Here is a 21,201-nt window from a genome sequence, read left to right as displayed (position 1 = left end):
GAATTATATAAGACTGATGAATCACTGACCTCTACCTCTGAAGCTATGTTAATTAATTGAATTTAAATTTAAAAATAAATAAATAAATTTTAAAATTTAAACACTTTTTAAAAAAAGATCATTGTCCTCACAGCTGTCTGAATTCTAAGACAGCACCTTCCCTGGAGTCTGCTCACCGGATTTCCATCCTGGGCCCCCACTTTCCAGGGACTGGAGGTGATGATGAGGCAGAGGGGATACTAACTGTAGAGAGGGCACTGTAGGTGGTGATAGAAATGTTCCTTATCTTGACTTTGGGGTAGCAGTACCCAGTTACACGCATTCTTCAAAACTTACTAAACTCACCTCACACCCATTAGGATGGCTACTATGGACACACACACACACACACACAGACACACACACAGAGAAAATAAAGGTGTCAGGGAAGATGTGGAGAAAGTGGAACACTTGAGTACTGCTGGTAGGAATGTAAAATAGTACAGCCACTATGAAAATCAGTATGGCAGTTCCTCAAAAAAAAAAAACCTGAATAATTACTATTTGATTCAGCAGTTCCACTTCTGGATATATATCCTAGGCATATACACTTCCGGATACATATATATTCTTTCAAAAGAACTGAAAGCCAGGGCTTGGAGAGATATTTGTACACCCATGTTCACAATGGTATTATTCACAAAAGCCAAAAGGTGGAACCATGGACAACCCACGTGTCGATTGACGGATGGATAGACAAGATCTGGTACATACACACGTACGACGGAATATTATTCAGCCTTGAAGAGTAAGGAATGTTGACATATGCTACAACGTGGATGAACCTTGAAGACACTGTGCTAAGTGACGTAAGCTAGTCACAAAAGTCACAAATACTGTATAATTCCACTCAGGGAAGTCAGATTCAGAAGACAGAAAGTGGCATGGCCATGACAGGGGGTGGAAGAAGTGAGTAAGAGGTTCTAAGTGAACAGGTACAGAGCTTCAGTTTCACAAAATGGAAAGAGTTCTGTGATTAGACGGTGGTGATGGATGCAAAACACTGTAAATGTGCTTCATGCCACTCAACCATACACTAAAAAATGGTTAAGATGGTAAATTTTATCCTAGGTGTATTTTACCACAATTTTTTAGAATAGTTTTTTAAAAAATGTGAACTCCTTAAAAAAAAAAAAAAAACCTCACCAAACCAACCACGTTAAGATCTGTGCATTTTAGGGGCGCATGGGTAGCGCAGTTGTTGGGCATCTGCCTTCTGCTCAGGGCGTGATCCCGGGGTTATGGGATCGAGCCCCACATCAGGCTCCTCCGCTGGAAGCCTGCTTCTTCCTCTCCCACTCCCCCTGCTTGTGTTCCCTCTCTCGCTGGCTGTCTCTGTCAAATAAATAAAAAAATCTTAAAAAAAAAAAAGATCTGTGCATTTTAGCTAAGTGAAATAAGTCAAGCAGAGAAAGACAATTATCATATGATTTCTCTCATCTATGAAACATAAGAACTAGGAAGATCGGTAGGGGAAGAAAGGGATAAAGAAAGGGGGGTAATCAGAAGGGGGAATGAAGCATGAGAGACTATGGACTCTGAGAAACAAACTGAGGGCTTCAGAGGGGAGGGGGTAGGGGAATGGGATAGGCTGGTGATGGGTAGTAAGGAGGGCACGTATTGCATGGTGCACTGGGTGTTATACGCAACTAATAAATCATCGAACTTAAAAAAAAAAGATCTGTTGGGGCGCCTGGGTGGCACAGCGGTTAAGCGTCTGCCTTCGGCTCAGGGTGTGATCCCGGCGTTATGGGATCGAGCCCCACATCAGGCTCTTCCTCTATGAGCCTGCTTCTTCCTCTCCCACTCCCCCTGCTTGTGTTCCCTCTCTCGCTGGCTATCTCTATCTCTGTTGAATAAAGAAATTAAAAAATCTTTAAAAAAAAAGATCTGTGCATTTTATTGTATGTAAATCATACCTCAATAAAATAATACACATCTATACGGCTTAAGAGGTCAAGGTCTCAGCTTTGTAGGTTGATAGTGACCTCTTCGGGGAAGCACATTGCTATTATCCTTCATTAAACAATATCTACATTTAAGGCAAAACCCAACTCAGCGAACCCAACATTTCGAATATATAGCTTTTGCACAGCATCATGGGTCAAACCACGTTGCCTCAGGTGTAACAATTATTTAAAGAGAAAATCTGTCTCTCTTGATTAGGCTTTGCCACAGGTTACATCATGTTTACTGACCCATTTTCGAAGTTATTTTAAAATCAGAAGCCCTCAAGGAAATGTGAAAGGTCATTTTATTCCATGTTCCTTCTTCATAAATACCACAAGTAAACTATTCCAGGCCAGTGAGCATCAAATGCAGAAACTCCAAGTAATGGATTGCAAGCTACTGCACTTATCTCCAGTTCTAGCTTGTTCCAGCATCATGCTTTCATGTGTCCATCTGCACGTGGGTCACCCCAGCCTCTCGTTATGAAAAACCAACTACAGGCTGCCATGTCCCAAGACCCAGATTCCAAGGTCTTGACATCTTCTCTTGCGTCAGCAAGCATGAGTCTTAGTGACAAAGCGAGAGAAGCGCCTTATCAGAAAAGAGACCCCTGAATCTAGCATCTAGTCTTTCTCTCCTACGGCTTCCCAGACAAAGTAAAATCCACTCCAGCTTTCTTTACAAAATCCTTATGATGCAGGAAGGGAACAGAAAGCCTGAATCTGAATGAGAAACTGGAGCACAGAAAGGAAGAGATCTGAAGTGAGTCAGTGAGAAACCAAACATGCAGCCAGGCTCCCTGTTGTCCAGCTAGTTTCATTTACCTGTAGGTAGAAAAACAGGTATGATGCAGTCCAGTCCTTTCCTTCTCAACACCACCACTTATTTTTTTTTAAGGGTTTATTTATTTATTTATTTGAGAGAGCGAGTGTGTGTGTGGGGGGGTGGGGGGGTAGGGATAGGGGCAGAGAGAGAGAATCTCAAGCAGATTCCCTGCTGAGCTTGGACAAGCCCGACAGGGCCGGATCCCAGGACTCTGAGATCATGACCAGAGCCGAAATCAAGAGCGGGCTGCTTAACCACCTGAGCCACCCAGGCCCCCCTCAACACCACGGCTTCTGTTTGCCCAGGAGGGAAGAAAACAAACTCTCTTCCCAGATGAACAGGAAAAGCAGCTGAGTTTTCCTTCGTAGATTTACACTGGCCCAACCTTGGAGATCTGGAAGCGAGCAGAAAATAAACAGTGCTCTCTTAAATGTCACATTTTCTCCTGCCACCTCCCATGCCCGGCAAATATGCAAGTTCTAGCTGTGTGGGCATCTCCCCCTCCCCCGTGGAGCAGCCATTCCCTCAGTGGGCCAAGGCGGGGCTCTACTTCCAAATCTCGCCAGAATTCAAGATGATCCTGGCAGAAGAATACAAAAACAGAACTGTTAAAATTCTTTCATGGTGGATTTCTGATTCACATAGGGAACTTGCTGTTTCTGATGCAGTCTCTCTCAATTTTTCATTAGAAACCTGACGAAGGCATGGGGAGGCCCAAGAAGAAACTTGTGACAAAACTGAAAAGACCAGGACTGACATGAGATATAGTCAGCAGCTGAGAGGAACTGAAACTATGTTAAGAGAGATGGAGAGTGAATTGTGTATGTGCACACGTGCATGATGGTGGGGAGATGGGTGGTACCTCCCCAACAGCTTTGTCTGTTAAGGGGATCCATCCAGAAAACCTCATTCCATCCACCCATCTGAGCTGAGGAGCTGCGAGTTGGATCCATTACTCGCTCTACCACCCCCAAACCAGCAAAGAGGTGTTGGGATGGATACTGTGGTGGCCGAATGGATGCAGGAGAATGTGACCAATGAGAAGAACCTTGGCAGAAATGCATGCTGGGAAGTATATTTTATGTATACACACTTTATATATTATATATAATATATGTTATAACATATATATAATTATATATAACGTATACAACACATATATAACATATATATAATATATAACGTAACATATAACACATATAACAATTATATATAATGTATATAACATATATAACATAAATATATAACATATATAACAGCATTTATAAAAATATATAACATAAATTATAATTCTATATAACATAATATAATATATATTATAATTTATAATGTATTTAGAATTTTAATAAATACACATTACATATCTATAGCTCATAAAGCCAGCACTGGGCGTAGGAAAAGATGCCACCTCAGAGAAGCAGAGAGGAATAAAGAGAAAACGATCCAGAAACTGGGAACTGGACCAGGCACTGTACCAACAACTTTGCCGCCTGCTTAAAGCTGATGCCAACACAAAAAGGTGCGCCGGGTGGGGCTAAGGTGTTCTGTTCACCCACCCTGTGTTCTGAAAGTCATGGCCTCTACACCTGCCCCTGTACAATGCCGTAGCCACCAAGCCAATGTGTGGCTGCTGAGCAACTGAAATTCAGTCAGTGCAACTGAGAAACTGAGCTTTAAATTTTAATTTTAATTAAATTTAAATTTGAAAATCGATGCAGTATGAACTGTTCTTCCATAACACACAACTTTTATGTTTTGGTCAGGCTGTATTTCACTCTAACCCCGGCACTGAGTACACCCGCTATGCACGCTGCATCTTTTCTACTGTTATACCTAATCCCGCCACCCATCTAGTTGGTGTCAACAGATTTGCTCACTTTGGATATTTTTCTTTGCACTGATGCAACTTTTTTCACGTGCTTATTTGAATGTCTTATAGACAGCACCAGTTACAGTGATACTTATGTAAATTATAACTTGTAATTAAGTTTAAATTCTTCTAGGGGTGCCTGGGTGGCTCATTTGGTTGGGCATCTGCCTTTGGCTCAGGCAGGGTCCTGGATTAAGCCCTGAACCAGACTCCCTTCTCCACAGGGAGTCTGCTCTCCCTCTCCCTCTGCCTTGCTTGTGCTCTCTCTGTCAAATAAATAAATAAATAAAATATTTTTAAAAATTTAAATTAAGTTTTAAATTAATTTTAAATTAAGTTTTAAATAAATAAATAAAATATTTTTAAAAATTTAAATTAAGTTTTTAATTTTTAAATTAAATTTAAGAAATTTAAATTTTAAAATCTTAAAATTCTTTTTATTTATTTATTTATTTTATTATATTATGTTAATCACCATACAGTACATCCCCGGATTCCGATGTAAAGTTTGATGCTTCATTAGTTGCGTATAACACCCAGTGCACCATGCAATACGTGCCCTCCTTACTACCCATCACCAGTCTATCCCATTCCCCCACCCCCTCCCCTCTGAAGTCTTCAGTTTGTTTCTCATAGTCCATAGTCTCTCATGTTTCATTCCCCCTTCTGATTACCCCCCTTTTCTTTATCCCTTTCTTCCCCTACCGATCCTCCTAGTTCTTATGTTCCATAGATGAGAGAAATCATATGATAATTGTCTTTCTCTGCTTGACTTATTTCACTTAGCATTATCTCCTCCAGTGCCGTCCATGTTGCAGCAAATGTTGAGAATTCGTTCTTTCTGATAGCTGAGTAATATTCCATTGTATATATGGACCACAGCTTCTTAATCCAGTCATCTGTTGAAGGGCATCTCGGCTCCTTCCATGATTTGGCTATTGTGGACAATGCAGCTATGAACATTGGGGTGCATATGGCCCTTCTCTTTACTACGTCTGTATCTTTGGGGTAAACACCCAGTAGTGCAATGGCTGGGTCATAGGGTAGTTCAATTTTTAACTTTTTAAGGGACCTCCACACTGTTTTCCAGAGTGGCTGTACCAACTTGCATTCCCACCAACAATGTAGGAGGGATCCCCTTTCTCCACATCCTCTCCAACAATTGTTGTTTCTTGCCTTGTCTATCTTTGCCATTCTAACTGGCGTAAGGTGGTATCTCAGTGTGGTTTTGATTTGAATTTCCCTGATGGCTAATGATTTTGAACATTTTTTCATGTGTCTGTTAGCCATTTGTATGTCTTCATTGGAAAAGTGTCTGTTCATATCTTCTGCCCATTTTATGATTTGTTTATTTGTTTCTCGTGTATTGAGTTTGAGAAGTTCTTTGTAGATCTTGGATACCAGTCCTTTATCTGTAGTGTCCTTTGCAAATATATTCTCCCATTCCGTGGGCTGTCTCTTAGTTTTTTTTTGTTTTTTTTTTTTTAAAGATTTTTCCTTTATTTGACAGAGATAGAGACAGCCAGCGAGAGAGGGAACACAAGCAGGGGGAGAGGGAGAGGAAGAAGCAGGCCCATAGCAGAGGAGCCTGACGTGGGGCTCGATCCCGTAACGCCGGGATCACGCCCTGAGCCGGAGGCAGACGCTTAACCGCTGTGCCACCCAGGCGCCCCTGTCTCTTAGTTTTTTTGACTGTTTCCTTGGCTGTGCAGAAGCTCTTTATCCTGATAAAGTCCCATAAGTTCATTTTATCTTTTGTTTCTCTTGNTATCTTTTGTTTCTCTTGGCCTTTGGAGATGTGTCATGAAAAAGGTTGCTCTGGCCGATGTCATAGAAGTTGTTGCCTATGTTCTCCTCTAGAATAAAATCTTAAAATTCTTATTTTAATTATAACAAATTATTTTTTAGTTAAAAAAAAATAAGTATGGAAGTGTGTGTTCTTCAGCCGCTCTCCGGCCCACAGCCCACCCAATACCCTCTCTTGTGTCCCCAGGTCTGACCCTTCTCTTCCTTTTCCTCAGCCTCAGGTGGAACAGCTGCCAAGATGCAGATTTTTTTTTTTTAAGATTTTATTTATTTATTTGACAGAGAGAAAGACAGCCAATGAGAGAGGGAACACAAGCAGGGGGAGCGGGAGAGGAAGAACCAGGCTCCCAGCGGAGGAGCCTGATGTGGGGCTCGATCCCAGGACCTGGGATCACGCCCTAAGCCGAAGGCAGACGCTTAACCACTGAGCCACCCAGGCGCCCCAGGATGCAGATTTTTGGGCAGCCCTTATGGAGAAGACCATCATTCTCAAGGTTGAATCCTCAGATACAATAGAAAATATAATGAGATCCAGGATAAGAAAGGAATTCCTCCTGATCAGTGGACACTGATCTTCACTGGCAAGCAACTGGAATATGGACGTACTCTGACCACAACATTCTAAAGGAGTTCACTCTTCACCTTGTGTTGAGACTTCATGGTGGTGCTGAGAAAAGGAAGAAGTCTTACACCACTCCCAAGGAGAATAAACATAAGAGGAAGAAGTTAAAGTCTTGAAATACTATAAGGTGGATGAGAATGGCAAAATCGTTGCCTTCGTTGGAAATGTCCTTCAGATGAATATGGTGCTTAAGTGTTTACGGCTAGCTACTTTGACAGACAGTATTATGATTATTATTTTTAAAGATCATTATTTTAAAGATCCCAGGACCCCGGGGATCATGACCAGAGCTGAAGGCAAACGCTTCACCGACTGAGCCACCCAGGTGCCCCTGACAGACACTATTGTGGCAAACGTCTGACCTACTGCTTCAACAAACCTGAAGACAAGTAATTATATGGAGGTTAATAAAAGACGTGAACTAATGACGACAAAAAATAAGTATGGATCTACTGGGTAAAATGTAAACTTATATTACTAAAGTTCATTTTACCTGTCTCTTTTTACTTTTCAGATGTGACTACTACGTAATTCAAACTTACATTTGTGCCTTGCTCTATCTTTCTGTTGCATACCACTGCTCTCGACATACTTGGTCTCAATTCATAACAATGATTATAGCGATTGCTGAGCACTTATTTTACTATGTGTCAGATGCTGTTCTAAACACTTTATGTGAATGACCAGATGATTTCTTTTAAATCTCAAAAAAAATGTGCTCATCTTCTTAGTGCTTTCATTTCCCCATCTGTTAAAAAAAAAGAAAGAAAAACACAATGTCGCCTAGGACAAAATGCTATGAAGAGAAAAGGAATTAGGCCTCAGAATATTTGAAGGCAAAGTCTATTCCTGGAAATAATCCGCTTAATTGTTCAGAAGAAAAGTTGAGGGAACTAGCAGGCACCCTCACTATTTGCAAAATAACACACATTCTAAATAAGAGGGGGGGACGCCTGGGAGGCTCACTCAGTTAAGGGTCTGCCTTAGGCTCGGGTCATGATCTCAGGGTCCTGCGATGGAGCCCTGGGTCAGTCTCCCCGCTCAGTGGGCAGTCTGCTTGTCCTTCTCCCTTTGTCCCTCCCCCTGCTGGTGTGCTCTCTCTCTCTCAAATAAATAAACAAACAAACAATAAAATCTTTACAATTAATTAATAGGAAGGGAAAAATGACTAGCTTACCAACATCGAGAAGTCCTTTAAGACTAAAGAGTTTGGCTTAAATATTCTGTACTCAGGGCCTAGGTTAATTTTCTATCATCATCCTTTCCCTCCCTTTATTTACCAAGTGACAAGACATTTTAGATTTGTAAAACATACGTATGTATTTAAGAGGGCTTACCAAATCATATCTAAATATCTTTCTTTTCACTGCTGTTTGGTTTCAACTAATTGTTTTTTGTGGGTTTTTTTGTTTTGTTTTGTTTTCATAAAAATAGAATCCTCCAGCAGGAATCCTTCTAAAAGAAATGGAGACTATCTGCAGAGATCATAAAAAATTTAGTATTACCACCTCAAGAAATATCACAGGAAGGATAAAACAGAAAATACTGGCTAGCTTTTTAAAAATAACCTTTATTTATTTTTGAATATTAAACATAATAAATGTTTAATAATAATAAACGACAGAATTTATTGATTTATTTATTATAATTTTATTTCTGTTTTAGCAACAGAAATTTAAATTTGGTAAATTTAAATTAAATTATAATTTAATATGATTTATATATTAAAATTTATTATTTGGTTTATTTATTATAATTTTATTTGTTTTCGCAACCTCAGGATTTTATGGTGGGTAACAATACAGGGCAGTTAGTGTTACTTTTACCTGTCACTGTTAACCTCTCCTTCCCTTCAGCTGTTATTAAATTGCCTGTGTGAGCTGATAAACTTGTTTCCTAAACCCAGCAGAATGTGGGTAGAAGTAAGATTTTCCATTGTAATGCTGAAAATTTTGGATCTTTCCACCGCCAATGAATGGAAAAGATTAACTTTCAGAGAACTGTAGAGACTGAGGCTTTAAGCAATCCCCTATTTCCCTCTTTCATTTTATTTTGTAAATTATTTAATCAACTTTATGGCCTGAGAAGGACATTTTAAAACAATATAAACTTACCATCTACTGCTATTTCTATTTGTGCCAGTCTTTTGGTTGTAATCACAGTATGTATATGATTTTGTGTTCTACTCTTTCCTCTTAATTTTTCATACTCCACGTGTTCACTATATAGGTCACTGTACTAAAATTATACTCTTCCATTATATTGGTATATTATAATTTAGTCGATGTCCCTACTATTGACTGTTCAGGTTTTTTAAGACCATGGCTACAATCTTTATAATTAGCTTTGTAAGATATTTTATTCTTCTTTTGACGTATTTCTTGTGATATCTGATACTTATGGATATTTCCAGTTGTCCTCCAAATTTACAAGGACATCCAAAGCCCAGCCAGCCATAAGCTTGCTTGCTTTATGAATACTGAATCTTATTCAGTATTCATATTCAGTGAAATACTAAATCTTATTATTGGTTTAACTTGCTTTTCTAAATTAGTAGTAGGGACACTGACTCCCTTTTTTCAACTCCTGTACTTCTTTTTTTTTTTTTTTTAATTTATTTATTTATTCTACAGAGATAGAGACAGCCAGCGAGAGAGGGAACACAAGCAGGGGGAGTGGGAGAGGAAGAAGCAGGCTCATAGCGGAAGAGCCTGATGTGGGGCTCGATCCCATAACGCCGGGATCACGCCCTGAGCCGAAGGCAGACGCTTAACCGCTGTGCCACCCAGGCGCCCCTCAACTCCTGTACTTCTTTGTGTATTTACTATCTGTTTGCATTTTTCACCCATTTTTAGCATCTTGATGTTTTACTAAAATTTATAGAAATTCTTCCTATGGTACAAAATACAATACTTTATGTCTAAGATGTATTATTAAGTATTTTACCAATTTATATCATCCTTTTAATTCAGTACAGCCAAAATTTGGAAGAAAAGTTTTCAATCATATCTGGCCATCTTTCCCTTTGTACTCCTCCCTCTTATTACTTTAATAGTTGGAAAGTCTCTTTTTGGGTGCAATATTAATAATTGTTGAGCTGGGTGATGAATAAATACACAGAGGTTCATTTCACTATTCTCTCAGTTGGGTATATGTTGGGAAATGTCCATAATAAAAACTTTCTTTAAAAGTATCCCTTTCCCATTGCTCACACAATCACTTTATTTTATTTCTACTAGTTTCTCTCCCACCCCTTTTCAGGTTCCAGTTGAGGAAATTCTTGCCCAGGATGTTAAAGTAACGCATTTACCATATGACTCATTTTGTTTCCCACCCACTAAACTTAACCACAACCTCTTCTTTTCGAGGCACCCAAAAACACTCAAAGGCACAGCTGTTTGGAAAGGGCTAGAATTCAGTTTAACAAAGTTTCCCTGGAAGATCCCAAGAGCCAGTGCTTTATTCGTACAAACTTACTCCAACCCTGCCCCACCAATAAGACATGGAAAGACCAGGGACACCTGGGTGGCTCAGGCTGATAAGCATTTGCCTTCGGCTCAGGTCATGATCAGAGTCCTGGGATCAAGTCCCGTGTCGGGCTCCTTGTTCAGCAGGGAGTCTGCTTCTCCCTCTGCCTGCTGTTCCCCCTGCTTGGCTTGTTCTCTTTCTCTTTCTCTCTCTCTCACATACATAAACAAAATCTTAAAAAAAAAAAAAAAAAAGACATGGTAAGACCAGAAGTTTGCTGATAAACTTAACAGTTGGCTCTCCAAAGAAAGAAAACCCTGATTTGTAGCCATTTCTTCGACATAAATATTTCTAACATGACTGATTTCAAATTATCAATCTGATGTCACTGAACTTAGAAACAGGAATAGGTAGGCAGTAGTACACATTATATTGTATTTACAGACAAAACAGACATAAGTAACCACAAGAGCACATATAATAATAAAAAGTAGTAAAATAATTAGAAAGTGATATTGTTTTAAGTATAACTTATTTATAAATATCTATATTTTAATTTAATTTATTTACTCCTAAGTTCATATAATTGAATCGAATCAGGTCCCCAAACCCCTGAAAATGTAACAATCACTTCTAATAGGCTGATCTAAGGAAGCTCCAGCATACCACCGGGAGACAGAACAGTAAAGAAAGCAAGATTTTTTTCAAACTGTAATAAAATATAGATAACAAAGTTCACCATTTTAGCCAGTTTTAAGCATATAATTCAGTGGTATTTTTTTAGAGATTTATTTATTTATTTGAGAGAGAGAGAGCATGAGCAGGAGGGGTGGAGAGAGAGAGAGAGAAGCAGACTCCCTGCTGAGCGGGGAGCCTGATGTGGGGCTCAATCCCATGACCCCAAGACCATGACCAAAGCCGAAACCAAGAGTCAGACATTCAACTCACTAAGCCCCAATTCAGTGGAATTAATCACATTCACAATGTCATGCAACCATCCCCACAATCCATTTTCAGAACTCTTCATCATCCCAAACAGAAACTCTGTACCCATTCAATAATAGCTCCCCATTTCTCCCTTACCTGAGCCCCTGCTAACCATCATTCTACTTCTTGTCTCTGAATTTGGCTAGTAAGTATCTCGTATGTGGAACTGTACCATAGTTCTACTTATGAGTCTCAGTTATTTCACAACCACGTCTGGCCTGGAGGGAGGGTGCTTGGGTGTCACTCCACCCTCTCCGTTCCAAGGAATAAGCCTTCCATAGAGTCACCAAAGCACAGAAAACTCAGGGAATCCAGTCTCCCCAAATCATAGTCCAGGTAGGGAGGCCCCAGGGCAGCTATAATAGGGAGTTCAAGAGAACCTGGAAAGGGTAGAATGTGCCATGTGCATGATTACGTTTATCTTTTCAATAAATAGCAGACCAGTATTTCAACCTAAAAGAAGTTCATACAACTCAGTGTTTATGAAAGTGTGGTTTCCAGACCAACGTCACCATACAATGGGCACTTGTTAAAAGTACACATTCTTGGGCCCAACAGTACACCTACAAAACTCTGAGGTTAGGGCCCAGTAATTTGGTTTGAGAGAAGCCCACCAGGTGATTCTGATGCAATCTCAAATTTGAGAACTGCTCTACAGTAATGATTCTATATTTCAACTACGGATGCTCAAAAAGGTCCTCAAAATGCTCTGTGGTCATTCCTAAGTGTAGATTCCCATTCATGATCATACATCAAGTATGATGTAAGGGAATGGGGGTAAAAAAACAGGAAGAACCATATTCACGGGGAGAGTCATAACTTTTAAAAATATTTGTATAAATATGACTCAGGAAATGTGTTCAGCAAAGATTATTTAAATAGTAGAGTTCTCAAAACCATTCACTGCAAACATGCATTACTCCTGGCAAACCTGATCTATTCTTTATATCTGTGAAACTCTGAATTCAATTCTCTTCCCACATGCTGGCAGAGGCTGTAACGGAGATCATCTCACGCTGGACACAGCAGGCTGGGAATCCAGAATAAGGGCCAAACTCCAGTCTCTGCTCTGCCCTCCAGATTTAACCTCACTGAACATGGTTAGTCTATTCTGGCATATAACTGACATGGTAGTGACTATCGTGCAGGATTTCTGAGAGAATTAGTAGTAATGTCAGTTCCCATCATACCTTCCTTCCTCATTAAGACAACTTAAGACAACTTTCATGTGGTTGGGCTTGGAAAACCAGGAAGGTAGGACTCATCCCGGGAAGAAATAATGATTGGTCCAAGGCGACCCCATTCCAATGGCAACAAATGGTTTTAAGTGGTCAAGTGACCCACTTCAGGCCAACGAGAAATAAGAACAAGTCTACCAAGAGGCCTTGAAGAAGACTCCCCCCAGATTAAAAAGACAAAGTTAGCCTGCCAATCTCCTCTCTCCTGGCCTTGGATGATAATCAGAACACTGTGTTTGTAGCTATGGCTTCAAAAGTATCCTAATAATAATACAGACTGTAAAACACCTAACACGGTATCTAGGAAAAGTTGTCAAATTTCAGTGTGCACAAAAAGCACCTGGGGAGTGTTTAGAAATACGGATTTTAGGGATGCTGTACTCTGGAACCTGGATCAGTAAATCCTGGATGGGGTCCAAAGACCTTATTGAATCCATTTTCAATAAGCACCCCTGGGGATTCCCCTCACATCCTGTTCCAGGCCCTGATTCTCACTCAGGTGGTCCCTGCATGAGGCCCCAGTTCCAAAACTGCCGCTCGCCATGTGCGCAGCCACTCATAGTCCTAACTTAAATATTGATTTTGCCTCATCAGGTACCAAGCCCTGTGACAGAAACAAAGATGGAGGAAACAGTATCTTGCTATCAGGGAGCATGCAAGCTAGCAGGTGCTAATTATCGTCCCAGTTGCAGGGTGGGAGAAGACAGACAAAGCTCCCCGCCCCCACCCCGCCCCACCCCTAGTCAAATGTTCTCATTTGACTTAGGCTTCCAATGACAGATAGGATTTCAATCGTGAAAGGTCTTGCCGGCAGAGAGAGAATGGTAAAAATGAAGCTTCGGATTGTCCACAATAGCTAAATCATGGAAGGAACCGAGATGCCCTTCAACAGATGACTGGATTAAGAAGCTGTGGTCCATATACAATGGAATATTACTCAGCTACCAGAAAGAACGAGTTCTCAACATTTGCTGCAACATGGACGGCACTGGAGGAGATAATGCTAAGTGAAATAAGTCAAGCAGAGAAAGACAATTATCATATGATTTCTCTCATCTATGGAACATAAGAACTAGGAAGTCGGTAGGAGAAGAAAGGGATAAAGAAAGGGGGGTAATCAGAAGGGGGAATGAAGCATGAGAGACTATGGACTATGAGAAACAAACTGAGGGCTTCAGAGAGGAGGGGGGTGGGGGAATGGGATAGGCTGGTGATGGGTAGTAAGGAGGGCACGTATTGCATGGTGCACTGGGTGTTAATACGCAACTAATGAATCATCGAACTTTACATCAGAAACCAGGGATGTACTGTATGGTGACTAACATAATATAATAAAAAAACATTAAAAAAATGAAGCTTCGGCTATGATTTGGAAAATACTTCATTTGGAGTGGGACTGGAGCTTTAGACCCCAAAGAGAGCGGTGGGAGACAAAGTTCTGGAAAGGTAATTTTCAGGAATGGGTCATTTTGTGGCAGGTTGGAGCTTGGACGCTGGACTCATCTTCCAGGCCATGGGAATCATACATTCATTCAGCACACATAGTAACACACACTCCGTGCCAGGCCAGGGGACGGGGTCTGTGTAGTTCCTGCCCGCCGAGGGGGTGGCCCAGGCCTGGAATCATGGAATCAGACACAATAAGGCGTGAACATTCCATTGACGGGGGAATCACAGAGAAAGAGCAGCACGCATACTAGAGAGGCCCCTCACTCAGATTAAGTCAAACCGGGAAGGAGACTATGTCCATGTTGAACCTTGAAGGGTTGGCCAGGTGTAGGAGTCTTGTTTCTCCAAGGTTAAATCTCTACCTTGATTTCCTTCCTGGTGCCCAGCACTTCCATTTTATTTAAAAAAATATTTATTAGATAAATGTGCTAAGCACTAGAGCAGATGCAAAAGAAAATGAGGCTCTACAATCCAGGACAGTAGTTCTGACTGTGGACCCTCTAGGACCTGTCCCCCAAGACTGATTGGTCCTGTCCCCCACAGGCCTACAGAATGACCTTCACTTCTGAGGGCCCTCCCATTCTTCCATCTGGGACTAGCCCTGCTCTGATCAACAGGCCACACCTCCAGTGAATAATGGTCTTGCTTTGTCATCCCTGTGCCTGTACATAAACCTTTCTCCTCTCCCACCTCCAGGAAGCCTTCTCTGACCACCCAGGATGGAGTGAGGCGCACCTCCTCTATTGTTCAATGGCAGTCCGTGCAAAGTGTATCAAATCAACTATCACGCAGTCCTGTGAGTTTTGAATTGTTGATTTGCTTGCTTATCTCCCTGAGGAGAGGGTCTGTATGTTTTATCTTTCAATCTCTAGTGCCTGTCACATTATATGACAAATGGGTGAACCTGTATCCATTCGGCAGGGGCTGCTGACATCCTGCCTAGCACCTGAAGACCCTTCCCCAAAGTGCTGGGCTGTCTCTCCTGCCTTTAAAGGCTGCCCCAAGTCTTGCCACCACCTGGATGGACCTACGGAATCAAGAGCAGCACACTGTCTTGGTGTTTATCTGCTCCACCCCTCACTCACCTATCATGTGGGACCCCCTGGATATCTAGAATGACCCAGGTCAGTGTCGAGTTCATCTTAGACAAGTGGTATGGACACAGGTTCTGTCTCTTCCCCTCTGAAAAGAGTCCAGCCCCACAATGCTTAATCCCCCAGTCCTGCCTTTTGAGGCCGATTCCCCGTTCTTTTTTTTTTTTTCTTTTAAAGATTTTATTTATTTATTTGACAGAGAGAGAGAGAGACAGCCAGCGAGAGAGGGAACACAAGCAGCGGGAGTGGGAGAGGAAGAAGCAGGCTTCCAGCCGAGGAGCCCAATGCAGGGCTCGATCCCAGGACCTCGGGCTCACGCCCTGAGCCAAAGGCAGACGCCCAACGACCAAGCCACCCAGGCGCCCCCAATTCCCCGTTCTTAACCCATTATATAGTACAACAGACTGGTAGAGCACAGGCTGTTGAATCAGACTGCCAAATTCAAATCCAGACTCTACCACCTGCACTTCGCATGTGGCCTCCAGCAAATTACTGAACCCTTTTGTGCCTCAGTTTCCTCACTTATACAATAGGGATGATATTGGTAGCACCCACATATTATGGATGAAAGTTTAATAAACAACATGCCAGTTGTTTGGCACAGGGTGAGGCTCCTAGGAAACACTGGTGAACATTAGCTATTAATATCTGTGACATGGAGGCTCCAACATGCGCTGGCAGAAGCCTCATTGACTATGACACAGTCTGGCTGAAGTAGGGTAGGGGGCAGGCTCTGAAGCCAAGGCCAGGCCCCTCAGTGCCCAAGATCTGATACCACTGCTGGGACTCTGACCTAGGGCCCTGCCCTAGCAGGTCTATCTAGTCTACAGGCTGGGACTTATCCCACCCACTCCTGTCTCTGCTTCTGCAGCTAAAAACACATGAAACTGATCAGATCACATAAATACAGAGCTTTTCCACCATGCAGTTCAAGGCACCTTACATTCTTTTTGGAACTAGCTGAAGTGTAGCCAAAGGAAAAATTAGCCCAACTGACATGTATGACAAGAACGAGCGATTGCTGTTATATCTCACTGGAGACTCAAGCATAATTGCAGATTGGCTCTTTGTATACAAATAAGAAAATATATGATCAGGTATTAATTTTGAGGTTGGAAAATTTGATAATATACATTTATTTTTCATTTCTACTTCATTCTCCCTCTTCCCAAGCAATGTTAAATGGGTAGGTGATGTCTGTAACTCCCTTTTTAAAAAAAATTGATAATATGTGAATATGATTTAAAAAATTCAAATAATACAAAAAGATATAAAGTGATAAGTCTGGATGAACTTTACCTCTCTAGCTTGTTTTGGCAACCACTGTTATAATTGTCCTATGCGTGCTATCAGGAATACTTAATGCATTAACAAGCACATAGACTACAGTCTCCATTATTATTATGAAAAAGTAGTAGAATCCTATACAAACTTATATTTTACTTTTTTCTTTTTTAATGTTTTTTAAAAAGATTCTCTGATATCATTCTTTATCTGTTCCGGTCAACCTGGATCACTTTTTAACAGCTGCATAGTACTGCACTGAATGGATGTTTCATAATTTAACCGGCCCCTTGGTCATAGACATTTAGTTCATTTCCAATCTTTTGCTGCTACAAACAAGAGTATATATATCCTTGTACACATGCCTCTACACACATATCCAAGTATATCTTTATGATAAATGCAGAATTCAAATTGCTAGAACAAAGGCAAATCTGTTTTTAAATTTTGACAAACTGCCAAGTTTCAGGGCAATTCTATATGTACCTGCTAGGTATCCATGATTGGGTTTAGACAGGTGTCCATAAACCCCATGAAACTGTATGAACAATGTCAAATATGTCAAATTTTGAGATTCTCAAAAGGGTCTGTAACTAAAAAGGATGAGAACTACTGTGTCAATGGATTCTTGTATAGCATCTAAAAGCACCGACAGCAGAAGTTGAAGTGAGGCCAGACCCAGAAAATGCCTTTCTGAGCCCCCTGAAGAGGAGTGAGAGGGAAGATGCTGCGTACTGATTACACCACCGGGGTTTTACCTATTAAGGACCTCCTCCGGGAGAGATGACTCAAGTACACATAAATCAGGAGAACCTGTTCCCACTCACAAACCAGCCCTTCTGTGTTATTCTCACTGGTAATAATTTAACATTACCTCTAGGGAGGAGAGTGCAGGGGAAATGAGAGCCTTAGCCCAGAGAAATGAATCCACAGCGACTGGGCAGGGAGGTCTTTCTACTGACCTGACAAAAGGCCACTCCTGGGACCTCCTGCTCTGTTACAAGTCAGGCCGCTCATGCTGTAGGCCTTAAAGGGTTAGCGATGGGGAGGTGGGATTGGTGAAGGTCTTTTCCAGAGCAATTTATAGTCTGGCCTAGAGATGCAATTTATCCTTCCTGCTGATTGTGGTTCATTCTGGTGAAAACATTCACTCAGGTTCTTATGTCTAGCAATCTGGACCAAGAAGCAATATGGCAATTTACTGACCTCAAACATCTTGAACCTTTAAAAAGAATACTTCAAAGGTGGTGATTCAGGCTCCCTTAGCAAAAGTTCTTAGCCCAGTTCAGACACAACTGAACACCAACAAGCTACTCCCAATAAAACAAGCAACAGGCCTTACAAATCTTAAATTGCTAGGGAAATTATTCTCAATATAGTAATCCATCTCAGGTTCAAATAAGTTTAAAAATAAAACCCCTTTGGTTTAGACTCTCTACTTGGTCTAGGGGTGTCGAGCACTGTAAAACTATGGGGTGAATTTGATGTGATAGGTATACTAAAGAGCTGTCCTTGAGAATGGGGCCAATATCAGCTTTTACCACATTATTTACAGCATAACGACAGGCCCAAGTTCCCTGAAGTCCCATGTTTTTGTTAAGGCTTTACTCAATTTATCAAGCATGCATATATTCACATAAGTGTTTCTAAAGCTTAGTTTCTCAAAACAAGGTCCAAGAAACATCTGAATTGCAATCATCTAGGGAATCTATTAAATATGCATTTTCCTGGGCCCAACCCTGTCATACTGGATGAGAATTTGGGGGGAGTGGGGCAAGAATCTGCATGTTATGCAAGCTTCCTGAAGAATTCTGATGTACCCTGAAGGGAAGAAGCTATGGCTTTGGAAGTCATCTTAGTTAAACCTTTTACCCTTCACAGCCCCATCAAAAGGCAGGGGGGGGGGCGGGCACAAGGCCCCTGCCTAGACACTTCTGCTGAGAAAGTTCTCCATCTCCAAGCCTACCCAGCCCAGGGGTTTCAAAAGCCACACCTTACATCCAGCAGAACCCACCATCCAGCCCAGCTCTGCCCAACACCACAAGGAGTGAGTTTATTCTCTGGTCCACATGCCACACCCCTCAAGAATATAGGGCCATTAACATGTGTCCCCACACCCACCTCATCTATAAGACAAGGTTAGGAAACCTACCTCAAGTTGAAATAACGATTAAATGAGTAACCAAGGACGACTGTTACTCAAAGTCCCTCCAGGTAAGACATGGCGGCACCCATCAAACTGTCCCCATAGGAGCCGGAATTGCAGTGAAAACAAACCCTCAAGGGCTAGGTTTGGGCCAAATCTCAGCCCAAAGCCCAAGCAAAAAAAAAACATTTAATTTCTTCTTTTATATGAAAAAGGTATAAATTCTGAATTCTACTCCAAAATATATCTGGTTGTTTTAGCATAAAAAATGTGTTTAATCTCAAAGATTGAGGTAAAATGGACCCTCCAGGCCCTTGGCTTATTCTGAAACTTCAGGTATTTCCTGGTGGTGCCTGGCACTCCCTGCTGAAGAGGAGTGGGCTTCCTGGACAAGCAGAGGATCCAGACAGGGAAAGCAAATGCGTGGCTAGACATAAAGAAATGGGCCAAAGGACATGAGTCTGAGGATGGCCAGAGGGCTCATTCTTCAGATGCTGACGGCTGGTGTGATTCAACGTGACTGTTGTATGTGCATGTTGCTCTCTAACTTGTTTTCATTGAAAAATTATCCCTAGCGAAATGTAAAAATATTTAGGAGGGAAATTCATAAACACCCTTGATGTAATAGTCATGTGCCTCTGTGTGTGTGTGTGTGTGTGTGTGTTCCCTCAAACCAACAGAAATCTGGCCTGAGCTGAACTTAAGGGATCTGGCCTTGACCAGATAGGGCTGGGCTCTGGAAGGGAAGCAGGTCCTGGGTGGCTGTGATTACCCATCTCATTCCTGTTCCCTTCCTCTCCTGCTTGCTCTTCCACCTCTGTGTCATCTGAGAATTCCCTGGTAAGGAAAGAGCTAGGGTTTGGCTATCAGAAGTGTTACCAGCAATGTAAGGAGGAGGTGGGATGGATAATTTGGAGGGGGAGACCCTATCCATTCTTCCCACTGTCAGCTAGAGAGAGCAGATGCCCACTTGTCACGAAAGGTGTGGGTTACTCAGCACAGCTCACAGACTTGCATCACCCAGGGAGCACTTACAGTGGGGCAGACTGTTGAAAAGCAATAGCCTCTTTGGCCCCGAAGTCTCCCACTAGTCAAAGCCAAGACAAAAGAGTGAGGCTGTGCCACTGGCAGACTCAAGTCATGGATCTCATAATAATGGATTCCCATGTGCGAGCCAGACATTCTGCTGAGGGCATTAGATACATGAGGAGAGAAAGGGTAAGAAACTAGGGAAAGGGAGTAAGTTTCTTAAAGGAGTAAAGAAAGAATTAAAAAGAAAACTTAGGTATTAGATTGAGTCATTTGCAGGGAGTATTAACTCAATCCTTTCTTGTTAATGCCCGAAGCCAGCACAGTTCTTGGCACATGAACTCAACAGAAAACTGCTGTGGTCTCTGACCCGTCTACACTCTGAGCTGTATAAACTGCCCCTTCTGGACGGTGCCGGTGCATACCCGCCTGCGCCGGGCCCACTTGGAGCAAACCCCCGGCCGCCCGCGCCCGCGCCCGCTCCACCCAGTGGCCGCCCAAGCCCCGCCCGCAGGCCGGCGGCGGGCACCCCCTCCTGGGCGCGGCGCAGGGCTGTCCCCGCGAGGCTCCCAGAGGCTACTGCGCCCCCCTCCCCGAGCCCAGGACCCCCGGCCCGGGGCCCCCTTACCGCTCGTGCCGAGACCAAACTGCGCTTGTCCCGGACGGCCGCTCAGATCACACCCTTCCTGGGGCCTGGCAGCGGGTCTTATCCCGGGCGGACCCGCCCCACTTTGGGGTGGAGACTGAGTCCGAGTTCCTGGTCGTTCCTCTGCACACGGGACCGGAAAATCCTCGGGGCGGGGGTAGGGGGGCGAAGCGCACCTGGGGCCCGCGGACTGGCCCGCCGCACCTGGCACCTAGCGGGGGAGCAGCCTCGCCCCCAAGCCTGGGGCTGCGCCCGTCGGGGACCGGGCCTCGGTCCAGGCTCCGCGGCCTCGTCGCCCGCCGGGATAGCACCGCTTGCCCGGCACCGCCCAGCCCCGCGTCTGCCTCCGCAGACTCGGAGCAGTTGGACTCTCCGGAGGCGCGAGCCTCTCCGCACCCGTCCTGCGCCCGCGGAGGCCGGGAGTCCCGCGGCAATCACCGCTTCCTCCCCGGGAAACTGCACTTTCTCTCGCCCAGTCTGCGGCCAGAGCAGTGGGAAGTGAAATCACTACATTGTTTCCCTCTTCGACATTAAAACAGATACCCCCTAAAGTTCCCAGTAGCTCCTCATCTCCCTTGAGGAAAACGGAATTCCCTTTCCTTGGGGAAACCTTTGGGAATAGGAGTTCGGAGCAGCCGCAGATCTTTCTCTCCTCCCCAGTGAATTACCAGGGTTTGGTACCGGTCGGTAGCCCCTAGGTTCGGCAGGGGAGCCGCGTTCACGCCCTGTAAAACAGTTTTCATGTGTT

General features: G+C 42.9%; 1 protein-coding gene across 2 annotated transcripts in view; it reads right to left on the bottom strand.

Moving 5' to 3' along the window:
• ANXA4 (annexin A4) overlaps positions 1 to 20,567 on the bottom strand; it is a 65,454-nt gene extending 44,887 nt beyond the window's left edge. For both annotated transcript variants that reach the window (XM_034659279.1, XM_034659278.1), the window contains exon 1: positions 20,436 to 20,567. The gene's annotated coding sequence lies outside the window, so the exon portion shown is untranslated. The remainder of the gene's footprint in view (positions 1 to 20,435) is intronic.
• Positions 20,568 to 21,201: the final 634 nt, after the last annotated feature.

Source organism: Ailuropoda melanoleuca, chromosome 4 (genome assembly GCF_002007445.2).
Source record: "Ailuropoda melanoleuca isolate Jingjing chromosome 4, ASM200744v2, whole genome shotgun sequence".
Classification (NCBI taxonomy): domain Eukaryota; kingdom Metazoa; phylum Chordata; class Mammalia; order Carnivora; family Ursidae; genus Ailuropoda; species Ailuropoda melanoleuca.
Note: the sequence above shows the minus strand (reverse complement) of the source record. Positions and strands in the feature narration are given on the sequence as shown.